The sequence below is a fragment of the Canis lupus genome, chromosome 7, assembly GCF_003254725.2.
Source record: "Canis lupus dingo isolate Sandy chromosome 7, ASM325472v2, whole genome shotgun sequence".
Classification (NCBI taxonomy): domain Eukaryota; kingdom Metazoa; phylum Chordata; class Mammalia; order Carnivora; family Canidae; genus Canis; species Canis lupus.
In genome coordinates, this window is record NC_064249.1 from 34,202,878 (window position 1) to 34,220,556 (window position 17,679).

The 17,679-nt window shown below is 37.6% G+C and overlaps 1 protein-coding gene and 1 long non-coding RNA gene across 17 annotated transcripts in view; one reads left to right on the forward strand and one right to left on the reverse strand.

The window, feature by feature from the left end:
• Positions 1–17,679, forward strand: part of SDCCAG8 (SHH signaling and ciliogenesis regulator SDCCAG8) — a 242,196-nt gene that overhangs the window by 135,848 nt on the left and 88,669 nt on the right. The gene's annotated exons all lie outside the window — the stretch shown is intronic.
• Positions 2,978–13,359, reverse strand: LOC125755427 (uncharacterized). The gene is made up of 2 exons (XR_007411976.1): positions 12,905–13,359; positions 2,978–3,784 (listed from the first exon to the last, which is right to left on the reverse strand). It is a non-coding gene; the product is annotated as an uncharacterized LOC125755427 (long non-coding RNA).

Below are 17,679 nucleotides of genomic sequence, written 5' to 3' on the forward strand. Positions count from 1 at the left end.
TAAAATTAGAAGAGACTTTTTGATATGATTTCTACCACATATGTCTTTAACAAATGAAAGCCCAGACCAACAGATGATATGTGCATTTATGCCTAATAATTTCTCATAACCTAATTGGAGCCATGTTGATCCAGAGCCACTTGACCTTCTTTTCTCTCCCGTAAAACTGCGATTGAACATCAGAATGCTAAGCCTAATTCAGAACTCAACCTTAAAACAAAAATAAAAGCAAGTCATTCTGAAAGAAATGAAAGAGAAAATGACCTATTAAATTTAATAACTCATTAAGGAATCGTGTTTTTTAAATATAGAGTTGGGACATTGATGCTAAAACTATTATTTTAACAAAGAAATCCAGATCTCCTACATCTGTTTTTGAACTAGTATATTTCTCTCTCTCTCTCTTTTTTTTGCAGAAGCTTTGTAGCTTGGCTCAATTTATTCATTTTGGAGGGGGAGGGGGAAACATTACCAGGATTTGAAATAGGTGGTATAACATAGCCATATGCTATTTATGCAGCAGTTTCTGCAATAAATCTAATTTGGTGCTGTCAAAAAATTAGACTTATTTGATATAACAGCACATTAGTAAATGATTGTGGCAGATTTAAAGTTGTCATTTAGTTTCTCCTTACTCTTAACAGAATCTCACAAATTTGTCTTCTCCCCCTTGCTCAACTCTGTGAAAATGTCTCAGTTCTTTGTCCTGAAGTCCTACAAATATTTTCACATCTGAAACAAGGTCTTGCCTTGAGGTAACTGAGGAAGGGGGTGGAAGAAGGAGTACCCTCTGTTGTTAAAAGGCTGCAGGGATAGATAGGCAGAAAAATACATACACCAGGGAAAAATCGTTGTATTCTCATCGTTTTAAATTCTTGGAAAAGCAAAACTGCTAGTCTCATTCAGAATGTCGATAAATGAGGCCGGTCAGTTCTCTATTAAGGAGCTGAAATATTTTTACCTTCCAGCCTACGTACATATGCTGCTTCAGAAAAACTGGTATGAACGAATGTGAGTGACATCAGCTCTTCCTCCACACCTAGCAGGGCCCTTGGAAATGGTTTCCCTGTTCTCTAATGCAACCTGGCAACATTGCTTCAATGCCACCTTATTTTATTTTATTTTTTATTTTTTTTATTTATCTTTATTCTTCTGTGAAATTTGTCTTTCAGATGCTGGTATCAAAGTATCTAAAACTTTTTCCTAGTTTTTCTGCTTAAAAGATAAAACAAGCATCTTACACCTGAGGCAGATAACTGTAAAGTATTCTCTGAATTCCTTAAATCGGTCTATTTGGAAGAGTAATCGTGATATTATTTCCCTTTTCTTTTTCTTACGTATTTATGGAGGGGAAGAGTAGATGTGTGTACACACCCCATGCATCCGTGTGTGAGTGTAAGTGCTGTTCAACTGAGCGGTTTTTCATTTGTTTATGTTCTTGTCATATACATTTTCTAAAACAAGCCTACTAGTGGGTTTCTGAAATGCAATTTGCTAAGAATGGAGCGTTCCTTCACGGTGATTTAAGCAGCCCCTGTGAAACTAGCATTTTGCTAATACTTCTTTCTTTTATATAGCAAATCAGACCACGGAAGTGATCAGATTACCAGTACCCTTTCTATGCTATTCAGAAGCAGGGATCCAGGTAACCAAGCTACTGTCAGGCACAGATTACACTAAAGGGGATAAAATACAGAGAAAAATATTAAACAAACTTGCTGGGTAAATTAGATACTACTTCTGAAATTTTCTCCACATGAATAGAGATTATTTAGAAGTCATGTTTTGGGAAGCTGGAAAAGGAAGCACCTCTTAGAATTCATATTTTGTGTTCAAAAGCCACACCTTCAATTACATTATATATGTTTCATAAGAATGATTTATAGGACATAGGGAATTTTGGAGATTAGGAATAGAGTTGAAATTCGAGCTAAAAAAGAATGTCTCTGCACTTGGATTTGAAGCTGTCTTTGTCGGGTTTTGTTTTTGCTTTTATATTTAGCATCACAATAATTTTCTCTAACACATCTGAAGAATTGTTCTGGAAAAGTCTTTTTTTTTTGTAAATTATAAATATTTAATCAACCAAACCCTTAAGATTCAAATTTTAGATTGCAGGTTTTTAAACTGCTTTTATTAATAAAACCTGCCTGCAATTTTATGTCAGTGAGAAAAGCTTTCATTTTTGCCTTTTCTACAAAGGATTTAGAAAATTTTCCTGGCTCAATTAATTGTGCTTATTAATAAAAACATATGCAATAGGATCAAATCTTGGGGTAATTCCTCCAAATATAAAAGCAGCATTATGAATGAAGTACCACTTAGGTTTACATTTAGCTTCACATTTCTAACAGTGCTTTGGTTAAAATTCGTGTCATCTCTTTTCTCCTAGAAAAGTGATCTCCCTTTTTCTTAAAAGAAAACTGAATTGAGTCATTGGTTTACCTTTTTCCTAGAGAATATAGTTGTCTGAAATACTGGGAAATAATTCAACATAAAGTGATTTCATGTCCGATTTCTGAAGGGAGGGTAAATACTTGATAGCAGTGGATGACACAGAATAAATTCACTTGAGAGTATAATTTTCACCTAATTTTTATGAGTTAATTTTTTTTCACAGAACTGTCCTATTGGTACAATTTCTATTTCTTTAGCTAGATGATGATGTGCTTGTTGGGCAACATATATTTGAATATTATTGAAGCAGAATTGTTTATTTTTTTAAATGATGGAATTTAAAATATACTCAATTTGTATATTATGGGTTCAGTCTTTCAAAGCAGTAATGGAGCTGTGTGTTAATATATAGCTTATAATTGAAATGGTACATATTTGTACATTTTAAGCATTTCAGTGTAAAATTTCTTAATTGGAATACTCTTTCCCTTGGCTAATTCATTAGTGAAAATATTTATTCCTCAAGTTAATGCTGTATAGTATGAAGCAATTTTTACATAGTGTAAACTTGTTTATGATATTTTGATTTCACTTTAAAACTTTTATTTTGCTTCTTATACATATAGTTCATACTTGATATAATAAGAAGTGCAGACACACATGAAGGAAATACATATCAGCTGTCTGGTTTTACAAATGATCATGAAAATACCATGTCTTACTACTTTTGACTCCAAATTATTGTCTTCCCGAACCCAAAAGTAATTTTCACAAGTACATTACACAACAGAACTTCATCTTCTGCTGGTTAGCAGTAGAGGATTTAAATCCATGCCGACAGTTCATTTGACAATGACCTTGAGGGGCTTTGCTTCTTGAAGAAGAAAGCAGAAGCTTGCGGTAAACAAAGTTCACTTCTGACAGATGGATTGAATGACAGAAAGGTTGCGAGTGCCAGAATAGCCCTGGCAGAGGAGGAAATGTTCAGTGGAATCCAACAGGAGAGGAGGTGTGAACAGGTGCAGGGTTGCTGACGGAAGGGGAACCAGATGGAAGGAGCCAGAGCCAGTTTATTTAAAGGAAAAGGCAGAAAACATTGAAAGGCTGTGCGATCAGTGGCTAAAAGTGTTCATAGAGGAAGGTAAAAATTCACAAAGCAAAACTGCACAGTGGGGTAGCTAACACTTAGCATAATGGTAGTAATTTGTGAGTTTAGTTTGGAAGTTGCAATTGAAATACATTCATCTTGGCTCTTGACACCATCAAGGATAGATATTTGAAAGTTGTTTATTTTTTTTAAGTTTCTAAGCTTTTTTTAATCCATCCATTAATTTAATTTTTTCCAGCCAGAAGCTCCGTTGTGATAATACTAAAATTGTGTCATCAGCTAGGAAAAGAAAAAAAAATTTAAGTGAAGGTTAACATTCCATTCAAATTTATCTTGTGATGCCTCAGTTTTGTTCACATATGGGAAGCAAATGCACGCACTGTTGGGTGACATCTGTAATATCTAAGAAATTTGCAATGTTGGAATGGATGCTGTTGGTTGCTTTTGTTGTTTTGAGTCTCTGTTCATTTCGTGAAGTCCAGTTTGATAGTTCCAGTAAGATTAATGCTCCCTAAAATGTATATCTGCCTGCCAGATCTGCAGGTTAATTTCTGTTGCTAAGGTGTCCTGGTTGTCATTGACTTTCCATGACCTGTCTTTAAGGAGACACCTGCAAACTCAAGAGGCATATACAATAGGAACAGTGTATACAGTAGGGCAAGGCAGGGAGGACTTTCTTATTTTCTTAGACTTATTAAACTTTCTGCAAACCAAAGACATCCTTGGTAATCATCTGCCTGGTCACATCACACATGCCATTTATGTGGACCCTCGTCTACCACTGTTGTCCTTGAAATTTTCCTACGTTACATTACTGATAAAGAGCTGCCAATTGAGGAGGAGCTGCTAGGAAGCAATCCCCAAGAAAAATGATGAAAATGCACAATTATTTTGAGGTGTTAAAGATCTAGTAATTTATCCACAAGAGTTGCTGCACACTTTTCACAAAGATTAAATACCCAGGATATACTCAGCAAGCACTGTGTTCACATTCCCCATCTCAGAGCAGCCTGGATCGGATAGTTTACCATTGGATTCGGGCAGATATTCGGAACATTCTGATTTTAGAGATGACATCTACGATCCCTGGAATGTTTTTGTCAGTGAAAAGAGAGAACTGCAATTTGATTAGCAGTTATAGAAGATGTTGATTCATGCCTGTGTTGTTCTTGGAGAGCCGAGCTCTTGGTCATTTTTTTTTTTAAGACTGGGTGAGGCTATACACAACTGTATATTTGAAGGAAAACGAGTAAATGATTTGTTCCAAAAGAAGGAATTTGATCATCTGTATTTACAACCAGCTCCAAAATGTGCCTCTTTCTCCTCACTTGTTAAGAAGTTTTCATTTAATATATATTCTTATTAACCTAAAATTTTACATAAAGTTGGTTGGAGCTTACTTGCTCTAATTGTAATGTACTGAGTTTGCCACCTCTTCCATCATAGTTCCTGAGTACCTTTATAAAATCCTTCTAATAACAATATTGAGCCTTTTAATAATAATATAAAAAACTAGCATGGTGCTGCCATATAAAATAATACCATAAAACTCACCTGAATTATGGGATGCAAATTGAAAGGTTGTAAAAAGAAACCACAACAATTAGTCATCATTTGGTGCCTCACAAACTAAGCTGCAAACTCTTTATAGGTGGAACTAATAACTTCCCAGAAATATGTAAACTTAGCTATATTCAGCATAATGTCTTATGTCATAGGGGTTTTGAAATTTTTTTGAATGAAGGGATAATGGGTTGATTGCTATTAAACAGGCGTTCATTCAACATTAGCTATACTAGGTGCTGAAGATGTTTTAAATGAAGAGAGCATGATCCCTCTCCACAGGTAACTTACAACCTAGTGGATAAGGTGTACATAATAACTACCTATGTGTGTGTATGTGCATGCGCGTATTTGTGTTAAATCTGGAACAGTATTAAATATAGTAAAACATAAAACAGTATATTTATAAATGTTCTTTATCATTGTGAGTGAATGAATTAGTGGAACAAGCCTCATCCGTCCAGCCCTCGTTATATGTGAGGATTGAGGTGAGGGAGGTTAAGTGACTTGCCCAAGGTCAGCAGTTCTTCAGTGGACACTGAAAAGTACAATCTCCATTTCCTTACTCTTAGTCTAGTGCTCTTCCTGGTACTCTGCATTATATAACCCTGATATTCAGTGATAATATGACTTGTCTGAATAAACCTATTAAAAATCTTTCTGTCAGAGTCCTGCACAACCTGTTGCTGAAAGGAAAAGCAGCTTTCTTTTTGGTCTTTTCCACATGGTTACAAGTTCTTGAAACAAATAAAACACTGTAACTTGAGCAGCCAGGTGGCTCAGTGGTTTAGCGCCACCTTCGGCCCAGGGCATGATCCCGGAGACCGGAGACCGGGATCGAGTCCTGCGTCCAGCCTGCTTTACCCTCTGCCTGTGAAGGGATAATGGGTTGATTGTGTGTGTGTGAAAAAGCAGTCCCAGCCTGCTTTTCCCTCTGCCTGTGTCTCTGCCTCTCTTCCCCTCTCTGTGTGTCTCTCATAATAAATAAATGAAAATAAAAACAAAAACGCTGTAACTTAAAAGCACCAATTACTACTTCTTGGAACACTCTTCCTGGGGGTAATGGTCAAGATAGCTCCCCTGACACCCTACTTACTCTCTGATAAGCTCGTTACTCACATTAACTCACTTAGTCTCCACATGACCCTTTTGGATAGATTCTGCCATGGGCCCATTTTACAGATAAGAAAACTGAGGTGCATGGGGTCACAGCACTGGCAATGAGGTAGAGTCGGAATTCAAGCCTCAGCAATTAGGCTCCAGTATACGTTTATTTATTACACTTAGTATATTGCCTCTGATGGTGGGTGTTCTGAGAAAATTGATTCTGTGATCAATTCCTTTTGGAAAGTTGAATTGAATAGGGCTTTTGCCAGTAGGGCTTCTCAGAGCCTTGGAAATGCTAACTAGTGCACATTGTGACTCTCTTGCAAAGGGATTTAGTTTTCAGCATTTTCCAAATCTATATGACTTATGGAAACTCTTTCATTAAATCTCTACATGTCTCCCAGGAATCAGGTTTTTAGGAATACACTTGGGGAAGAATTAATCGAAATTAATTTGTGGTAGGATAACTGAATTTTCACGTGGCAAGTTTTTATTTTCTTATCAGTACTTCTGGAACTTCTCTCCCTAGCCCTGCTCCGTGCTGCACTTCGATTCATGCAGAGAGCAGGTGGGTGGCACCTTTCAATTTAAGTGCAGTCTGTCCTCTAAAGTGGGGTGAGCATGGGGGAGCATCTCTGGCCATTACTTGAATAGTTAGCTGTGCCAGTGTCACATTACAATGGGGTCCTCCAGATCCACCATTTCAACTTGGCCCTTTATATGATAATAGTTCTTGAAAATAAATTTGGCAAATAACTAGATGCCAGTCAGTTGATCAGATTTAGGTATCTCTCTCAAAGCTTGACCCTTAGAATAAGATTTCATAGAGTAAGATTTAATGGATACTTTTGGACATAAATCCTTCCAAAAAAAACCTCTGCCAGGAATTATTGGCACAGATTCAAAGTCTGGGCCCCTAAATCAGACTCTGCAGTAGACCTTATTCTCCTTCAACTCTTGCTATCCTAATATTCCTTCCTCCCTTCCAAGTATATCCCTTCCTATATCCTGAAGAAATGGAGTAACTAACTCATGGATAGTAAGCTCTAGAAGTCGAGAAGTTGAGAACTCATAATGTGTTAATTTTTTTGTAAATACACTTGGAGGTGCCTATAATTTATCATTTTTTCCAGCAGCTCCCATTGGTAAGATTTTTCTGTAAATAATGATGTTGCAGTGATAATGATGACTGGAACTGTGACTCTCATGAGGGCTTACTATGTGTGGTCCTGGCTTCCCCACCCATCCCTCCCCTTTCTGGGTTCTTGAATTCTATTTCTTCCAACAAACAAATTCCAGCAATTTTTGTAGAGAGTTGAAACCATTCATTGGCTTATCTGAATTCCACAAAGTGCAGATTATGTTTTGCAGTAAGTGAGAACTACAAAGGCAACAGATTAGCTCACCAGGCGGTGGGATAGTTTATTAAACTGGCTGACACACTAACTCATATGAGTATTTGGTCCTCTTGACAGACTATGGAAATGCTAGATTTTTACTAGAAACAAGTAATGAATTATACAAGATTGATGACTAGAGATTCAAAAATCTTTGGGAAAAAAAAGGGAAATCCGTGGGGAAAAATCTCTTGGAGAATTTGTTATTTCCATTAAATAATTACAGAAAGACTATGAAATGCTAAAGATTTTCCAACCCTATGCACTTTACCTTATTAGGAGTCTTAATGCATGTTCATAACTGGATATTTTTCTATAATTTGCCTGCTTGACTATGTGGAATAATTTTTAATATGCTTTATAATTTAATTTTAATTATGAATATGTATTTTGGGAGGTGCTTCAAACCAGATCTGATTTTTTTTTAAAAAAGGTTTTATTGCTTCCATTTGTATAATATGGTAACTGCTTCAGCTTTAGCTAATTCTTCATTTTCTGTCAGAAATCTCCTTCCATTCTCCTTTCAAGCAATGGTGACAGACCGATTTAAATGAGAAATTTGTCAAAGTAAAAAAAAAAATGTTATTTTAATAGCTTTTGCTTCTTATAAAAATTATGAGATTTGATATCTTCATGAGGCATTTAAAGTTAGCAGGTTTTGGCAACATGGTTATTTTGATTTGTGGCCCATCAAGATTAAAAATGATTCTTTGCTCTGGGGAAGTAGACAAAGGAGTTATGCTCAAACCCACACTGTCCAATGGAAATACAAGGAGAGCCACAAAATGCAAGCCACATATTTAATTAAAATTTCCAAATAACCATATTTTAAAAGGTAAAAAGGAACAGGTGAATTAATTCTAAAAATTTCGTTAACCTAATAAAATAAATAAAATGGCATCATTTCAACATGCAGTATAAATTAATGAGGTTTTTCGCTTTTTTTTTTCTAATTCTTCACAGCCCAGTGCACATTATTTACCCCTATAGGGCATTTCCCTTCAGCCCAGCCACGCATCAGGTGCATGGCAGCCACATGCAGCCAGTAGCTACGGTACAAACCATGGCATCCCTAGGCTCTTGTTTTCACTTTTCCCAGCTTCTCCTCAATGCCTGGTCAGGTTGCGGTTGGTTTCTCATGAGTGTAAAATCTGAATTCTGTTTCTACAAGAACTGGAATCATTCTATAAAACAAGAAATCGTGTCAGGTTCTTCTGTAATTTTGGGGTCAGTAGCCAGGCCTGTCTTTGATTAGTACTTTTTTGAAGAATTGCCACTTTGAGCAAGAGAGGGAGAGGAAGCTGCCATTCCCTGCCGTTCTTTGAAGAGCAGCTCAACTTCTGGCTGTACCAGCAGCCCAAGAGAGTAAGTTCTTCCTGTCTTATGGGCCCATCTTTGCCTTTACACCTTACAGCTGTGGCAGATAAATTTGACAATGAGCTCACCAGATGAGTTTAGACCTTTTTCAAAGGGTGGTCGGGGCCAGATGTTGCTGGCTGCTTTATATAGATTGTCTCACGTATCCTGATAATATCATTTCATTAAAGGAGAAAAATGGCTTTAGACTGAGGTCCCGTCTAATGGCACATAATTGGTGCCTGGTGGGGCCAGGGCCCAAATCTGCTCTGTGTGCATCCAAAGCCCAAACTCACATTTGCTCTACAATACCACTCCTCCCATATTGCTTTTATCAGTAAACTAAGGAAATTTTTTATTATTTCTTTGAGCTTGTGAGTCTTTGAGGTAATGGTATTGATTGTTACACTTTGAATAGTCATCTTCTAGAAAATAATAACAATAATAATGGTATTGATTAATATTTTTGATCACAGGATATGACCATGTTGTACTAAGCACATTTTACATACAGTGTTATGGTATTCCTAAAGAGAGGTATGTTATTAACCCCATTTCATATTTGCAAAAACTGAGACATCAGGTAAGTGACTTGCTTATGGTGCACAGCTAATAAGTCGACACGTTGGGACTCTGATGCCGCATCCAGCTTACACCAAGGTCTGAGCTCTTAACCTCTGGCTCCTGTGTGCAAATTCATGACCCAGCCCTGCTGGCAGTGGGCTTACATGCTGAGGCCTCAAGTCCAGGGGCCCAATGTTGTTTTTAGAGGCCCTTTAGGATTTTAATTCTTTATATTCCTCAGGGCATGAATTCCCCTGTTTGGGGTAAGCTCAGAACAGACTACTCTGTAGAAATGAAGTTGAATATAGATTTAGAATAAAGGAAGAAGGAGGTCTTCAGGAACAGAAGGGGCAGCTCTGTAGCCATAGGAATGCTGAGCATCATGGCCTTTTGACGGCCATGAAATAAGAAAACCAACACACTTATGTTTCTGTAGAGAAGGAACCTTTCAGAAGGTAGGAAAGACAAATTATAAGCATGTGTTCCAAGTCAAATAGAAATCATGTTAAATCATAAAAATGACTACAAGGAAAAATGTTTTCTTGAGAAAAATGAACCTCAGTACCGTGGCAAGAACATGCTTCTCTTATTTGGAAAAGTGAGGATAACACTAGGATGGGAATCTAAACACTTGAGCTCCGGTCAGTTTTTTTTTCTGTAAATATAATTGTGCTTTTCAGCTCCAGAATCCTGTGCAAAAATGGAAAGTTTACAGATATCTCAATCAAGATTTAAAAATGAACTAGCTATATTTTTGTTATCAAGCCAAGATTAGTCAATAGAACACAATCCTAATTCCTAGGTACAGACATACTTAATGTTTGACCAGAAGCTCACCACTTCAGCAACAATGTAAACTCCGCTGTCTTTTTTACAGCATTTCCCCCACTTAAACTCAGACTTCTGGTAAATTCAGCCGTTTGACACATAGCTATAAACTGAGATATAAATTAAAAAGTACTTTTAAGAAGCAAAACAAGGGACACCTGAATGACTCGGTGGTTGAGCATCTGCCTTCGGCTCAGGACCCTGGGGTCCTAGGATTGAGTCCCACATCAGGCTCCCCATAGGGAGCCTGCTTCTCCCTCTGCCTATGTCTCTGCCTCTCTCTGTGTGTCTCTCATAAATAAATAAATAAAATCTTTAAAAAAAAAAAAAAGGAGGGAAAACAAAACATAGCACCAACTCATAGACAACTGACACAAAAAATTTTAAGAAGTAGGTCAGTATACTTCGATTTGCTTTCTGGCTCTTTAGAACAGCATCTGAGTCTTTTCATGCAGCAGCTGTTATAAACGGCCTCCTGTTTGCAGTCACCAGTAGTAGGCACCTGAAGGTACAATGGTGAGCCCTGATCCCTAAGAGCATCCCAGCAGTGGTGATGGTAGTAGCAAGCAGACCTTCCTCATTTGACATTACGACCTTGATTATCAAGTGGAGTTGATTATAATTGCTCACGGAAACAAAGCCATAATAAATATATATTTTAGACATATTTCTACTGTAAACAGATTTCTGTGGGTCTTATGCCTGGAAAGTTCTCTCATGTGGAACACCTCACCTCTCAACATCCCAGATAAATGAAGGATTATTCTATTGTACTTGAGAAATGAGATGCTATAAAGTAGATTTAAAAATTTTTGCTATTATGACCTATTTCTTAAGAAATTTAGTAGCCACAAAGCAACCAACACATTCCCCATTTAATAATCAATCTGAGAAATTTCAAAAACATTTTATTTTTATTTATTTTATTTATTTTTTTAAAGATTTTTATTTATTTATTCATGATAGACATAGAGAGAGAGAGAGGGAGAGACACAGGCAGAGGAAGAAGCAGGCTCCATGCCGGGAGCCCAACGTGGGACTCAATCCCAGGACTCCAGGACTGCACCCTGGGCCAAAGACAGGCGCTAAACCGCTGAGCCACCCAGGGATCCCCTCAAAAACATTTTTTAAAAAAATTTTATATACTTATTCATGATAGACACAGAGAGAGAGAGGCAGAGACACAGGCAGAGGGAGAAGCGGGCTCCATGCTGGGAGCCCGATGCGGGACTCGATCCTGGGACTCCAGGATCATGCATGCCCTGGGCTAAAGGCAGGCACTAAACCACTGAGCCACCCAGGGATGCCCCCTCAAAAACATTTTAATAAAATAGAAACTTTTTTCAATTGGCAGTATCACAACTTGACAATGATGCATATCCATTGACAGGTTACAGAAATTCCATTATAATATATATCGATCCTACTGATGTCTGATCTGAAGTGACTCAACAGAAGGATGAATTATGAGAACTAGTAGATAAGCTGTCATCTTTCAGAGAGGACAGGCAAGAATGGACCAAAGTGATCAATTTATATAGAAGGGTTACAGATAGAAAATATGGATATTTTGACAATAGGAAGATACATAGGCAAAATCATGATCTAATTTATTTTATGTGATAGCATATTCTCATTCTTTGCTCTGGTGAAGTGGGCCCATGATGTCATAAAATAGAATAGACTAACAATCACTTACGCATCAGAGACCTCTGAGCTCTCAAAAAATGTTCAGGGTAAAAATCGTTGAAATGTGCATTTGGTGGTTGTTCAGTCTCAGTATCTACCTATGGCAGCTACCATCTCTCCGAAACAAATTCAGAAATTGCTCTTGCTATTGCTGTAGTAATAAGTGCTCTCCCTCCTTCTGATGTTGTCCCTCCCCATCTGTTCCCCACACTGCAGCCAGAGTGATCTTTCTGAAGCATGAGTGTGATCACAACACTCCCCTGCTTAAAGCCCTGCGTTGGCTCCCTATTTCCCTCAGGATGGAGTCCTTAAAAATAACTTCATGTTCTGGCTCCTGCCTACATCTTCAGTCTCTTCTTTCTCCAATCTCCCTCTACCAGCAGCTCGCTTCTACCCTGCAACGTGTGTATCCACCCTTCGGTCTTGCCAAGGCTGTTTGCAATTTTCCAAAGGCACCTGGGTTATCCCTCCTCCCTGAATCTTTGGGCACGCTGTCCACTTAGCTTGTCACAATATTCTTCTCATTCTTTGCATGGCTATTTATAGCTCATTTTCAGCCTCTAATTATTTTTTTAAGAATATTTATTTATTTATTTATTTATTTATTTATTTATTTATTTATTTGAGAGAAAAAGAGAGCATGAGCAGGGGTACAGACAGAGAGGGACAGGAAGACTCCCTGCTGAGCAGGGAGTGGGACTTGATCCCAGGATCCCGAAATCATGACCTGAGCTGAAGGCAGACGCTTAACCAGCTGAGCCACCCAGGCACCCTCAGGCTGTAATTTTTTAAACTTCCTAAAAACCCTCCCTGACTGTATGCACCTTGCCACTCTCCAACTCCTGTCCCGTCTTCCTGTATGATAGCAGGCATTTAGCCCTATTTTCATATTTACCATTCTGTCTTAGTTGTTCTTTCTTCTCTGTCTTCTTCACCATGAGTTCTGAAGGCACTGTCACGGTCTGTGTCTTGTACACTGATGCATCCCCACACTTCTGTGTGTGGCACAAAGTAGGTGTTTGAGTATTTGTCGAATGGATGAGCAGTAGGAGTCTGACGAAACCACTCATGTGAGGCGATGCCATGAAATGGAAGTATATTGAACTGGAAGCAAAAAGATAGATGTCAGTTCTAGCTCTGCCACTTCATACTGGCTGTGCACCGTTGAGCAAATATCTTAATTCTCTGGGCTTGAGTTGTCTCTCATGTCAAGCAGGGTTAACTGTTCCATCTTCCTGGCTTCCAGAATTGTTATAAGAGTAGAGAGGTCAATTCATTTGAATGTTCTTTACAAAACAGAAAGCACGAGTGTGGGGAGACACTGAGTTGGTTAAGATTGCGTGGTTTTGTCTGCTGTGAATGCAAGTGGCGCACAAGATATCTCATCAAGCACGGCCTCCTTTGCTTGACAGTTAGCATTTCCAAATTATTTTGGAGATACTGTAAGAACACTTTTGGAGAGCCACTTATTTTTAGGGATGTTTTTGTTAATTATTTCCTTTCTTTTGTGTTTATTCCTTTGAAAGATGTTGATCTCCTTTCTGTTTCTGCTTCCTTTCCTAGAAGTGACTCATGTTCTAATCTGATAACTCATGTTTCAACATTGTACTTAAAATTCTGACACACTTTGCAGTGAAGAAAATAGAAATAATTTACTCTAGGAAATATGAGTGATGCCATTAGGTTTTTTTTTTTTTTTTTTTTTTTTTTGCGTACTTGAGGAAGTAGGGGTTGCTGAAAGCTACTCCTCTTGTATTTTTTTATCCCTCTTGTATTTTTTTTAATTTGTTTATGTATTTATTAAAATACAAGAACCTAGCCCTTGTAAACAAGTATAGGATTTTTTTTGTTCTTGTCAAACATGGAAGACATCATGTTGTCTACTAATTTTACTGTTGTTTTTATTTTGTTGTTATTGTCCATAACAATATAAAACTAAATTAGATGTTGGCCAAAATAGGGACTATCTTATCCTGTTCTCTTCCAATCAGTAGATAGGAGGACCCTTAAACCTTGTGGAGACTTAGTACTTTCCATCTCTTAACAGTTGTTTATTCATTCATTCATTCATTCATTTATTCGTCCATCAAATATTTGTTGACCACACAGCGATGTCCCAGGCCACTCCAGGCTCTTGGGATAAATTAGTGAGCAAAACCAAGGACTCTATTTTTTAGGTACTTACATTCTGCATAAGATGTACGTGTCTTATCTTCTGAGGCCAGAGATGTAGTTGTGTGCCTTTAACGTTTTTGTAAAGCTCAGTGTATTTCTTTAAGGAGGATATGACTAATTGATAGTGTCATTGTAGGAGGAAGTGATCCAATAACATATGGGACAAATGGAGAAGGAGAACTATCAGGGAATTCAGCTATCAAGGTGGATGATATAACTCTTAAAAGACACACACGGATAATTGAATTATTTCAGTTATCTTTTTAACCTTCTCTCATTTCTCTGCACCCCTGAAAAACTAAGAGATTGAAACATAGGGATTCATACTGTGGACTTTAGAGTCAGGTTGGCCTGGATTTCCTGGCTATGGCCCTTAATAACTAGGAGATTTCGATCAAGTAATAAAACCTTTCTAGGCTTCAGTTTCCTAGTTTATAAAGTAAGGATAAGAATCTACCTCAGGAAAAAAAAAAAAGAATCTACCTCAGAGGCTTGGTATGAAATTAAATAAAAGGAAAAATGTAAAGAGTTTAGCATACAGTATACATTAATAAGTAATACTTTACCAAAATTATTCATCCTTTAAGGTAGGATCTTTTTTCTGCCCTATTTGAATGAAGAACCCTGGGATTAAAAGAATTAAGTTACTGGTCCATGGCCACATAAGTAACAAGAAGGTGAATGCCATGATTTGACACTGTAGCTGTGTGACTTTTCTACTGTTTTCTGTTTCCTCTCAAGATATAATTTTTCCAGAACACAAAGAAAATAAACTGAAAGTGGTATGTTACATTTGTGTAAAAAAATAAATAAAAATTTTAAAAGCCACAAAGCCACTAAAACTGTCAGCAAATATTTAATTCTAGTTAATAGTAGATATGCTTTCTATAGCAGATTAGCAATTTTCTGTGTATACAATATAAGTTTGAACAAATGAGTAAATATGTTGAAGATAATGGGAGCCAAGTTTCTCACTGTTGAGGAAGAAAATTATAGTGATGGAAAGAAGGGAGACTAGGTTTTATCTATGCTGTTGGGTTGGAATTAGAAAGATTAGTGTGAATGTACATGTATTATTAATATGCACTTATGTGGAAAAAATAATTATGTATTTCTACCTTTGTATGTATATTCTTATCCTGGTACTGTCTACTAAGGTTATTTAGAAGCAGACTTCTCAGTAGCAGTGTGCACCACCTGATGACAAATCTTGGTTCTAAATACCATTCTCCACTAAAAGGCAGAAGAGTTCCTTGGACAAATGATGATTGCAAGACTGGTACAAGGATAGTACCAGATGAGCCTGGAACATCTTGGTGGGGATAGAAGGCCAAGGCATTCATAGGAGTAAGAGAGAGATATAGGAAACAGCTTGAAGGGGTTCTCACTGGCCAAATCTAGGATGAGCTAAACAAAAAAATAAATAATGACCGTACTAGATTATAGCCCACTGAGTAAAATAGAAATCTATGACTCCATGCTGATATCAATGAATTAATAAAGGGAGAGAAAGGAAGACCCCCTTTTTTTTATGATAGATTGAGAGAGAGAGAGAGAGAGAGAGAGCAGAGACACAGGCAGAGGGAGAAGCAGGCTCCATGTACCGGGAGCCCGACGTGGGACTCAATCCCGGGTCTCCAGGATCGCGCCCTGGGCCAAAGGCAGGCGCCAAACCCGCTGCGCCACCCAGGGATCTCAGGAAGACCTTTTCTTGCAGCACAATGTTAACTAACAAATAAGGAAGAATGTTAGAATAGAAGAGTCACCATTGGATGTAAAATTAGTGGATTAGAATTTAATGAGGAATAGGGTATTTAAGTGGTCTTAGCATCTCCCAACAAATTACCTATCAATTACAAAGAAGGAGGTAGTACCTTTATAGTGGAGAAGCCTGGGAGAGCCCACCTAACCAGTGGTATACCAGGGCTGCCTCATGCCAGCCTATGAAAGCCAACCGTGTGTATTTTGTCCCAAATGTGTGTTCAGTGATGTTACTTTGGTAGCCTAAAACAGGCCATGGTAGAAGCATTTACACTGGAAATTGGTAAACACTACAAATAAACAGTTCTGTCCCTCTGGAGACCAGTTATTAAACATTTTATAGCATACCAATGACATTAAACAAGTGTTCAAAGATAATATTGCTAATGTTGGGACAAATGAACATCATGTGTCTTAACTCATAATAACACCCATACCTCTCTGCTGCTTTTCTATATAATTCCATCAGGAATGGCTCTTGGCTAGAAAGCATGTTAGAAAGGGTCTGATAGGGCAACCTGGGTGGCTCAGCAGTTTAGCACCACCTTCAGCCTAGGGCATGATCCTGGAGACCCAGGATTGAGTCTCATGTCAGTCTCCCTGCATGGAGCCTGCTTCTCCCTCTGCCTGTGTCTCTGCCTGTGTGTGTGTCTCATGAATAAATAAATAAAATCTTAAAAAAAATTTTTTTTAAAAAAGGTCTGATAACTTTGTCTTACCAATACTGTCACAAAGCTCTCTATATTGTACTTTAAAAGGGAAACACCTTTTAACCAAAAGGGTTTTAAGTTTAATACTAGAACTTTCAGCCCTCAGTGAAAAGATGACTAGAAACATGGCAGACAGGACTGGTGCCTCAAATCACTGCCACTATAGGCCTCATTCTCGGGTTAGACTTGAAGCTTTCATCATTTCTGTCCCAGACTCATTGATGAACTTTAGGATCATCAGAAACTTTTAGTTCTTCAATGTATCTATAAAATTTTAAATGTCCTTAAAAAAATCTAGTAAGTCATTTTTTCTCTTCGACATGAATATTTTTAAAATAGCAGGATTTAAAATAATGATCCAGAAATGTTGGGGATCAGAACAGTTCCTCAGTCTGTTTCTTTAATGGGATGGTATATATCATTGCAGACATTCTTAGAAAATATAATCAACCACAACTATAATTGGAAAAAAGGAGTGGCAAAACCTCTGTGTGTACATAGTCTGTGTTTTAAGTCTATCCAGTACTTTTGACTTTAACTCTTGTCATCAAGAAAACATTGACATGGCCACGCATGCATTTGTGGCCACTGGTGATTGTGAATAATTTGGGGAAGAAGAAAGATGTTCCTATTGTAGTCCATTTGCTCCTTTTTAAAATTAGCTCTATGGAGGTAAATTTAAATATAAAAATCACCAACTTTAGGTGTGCAATGAAATATATTTAGGCAAATGTATACAGAGGTGGAACCAGTCATAATCCTAATACAGAATATTTCTGTCAACTCCAAATTTTCCTCATGCCTATTTGTTGCCTCACACTCATCCCCTGTCCTCGGTTCCTGGTGGCACTCATGTGTCGCTCTAGTGTTTACTTTTCTAGAATATCATGTAAATGAAATCATACAATATGTTTTTGGTGCCTGGCTTCTTTAACTAAGCATACTGATTTTGAGGCTCACTTGTGAGTTATACTTACAGTACCTTGTTCCTTTTTATTCCTACTATTCCTAGTATCCCTGTAAA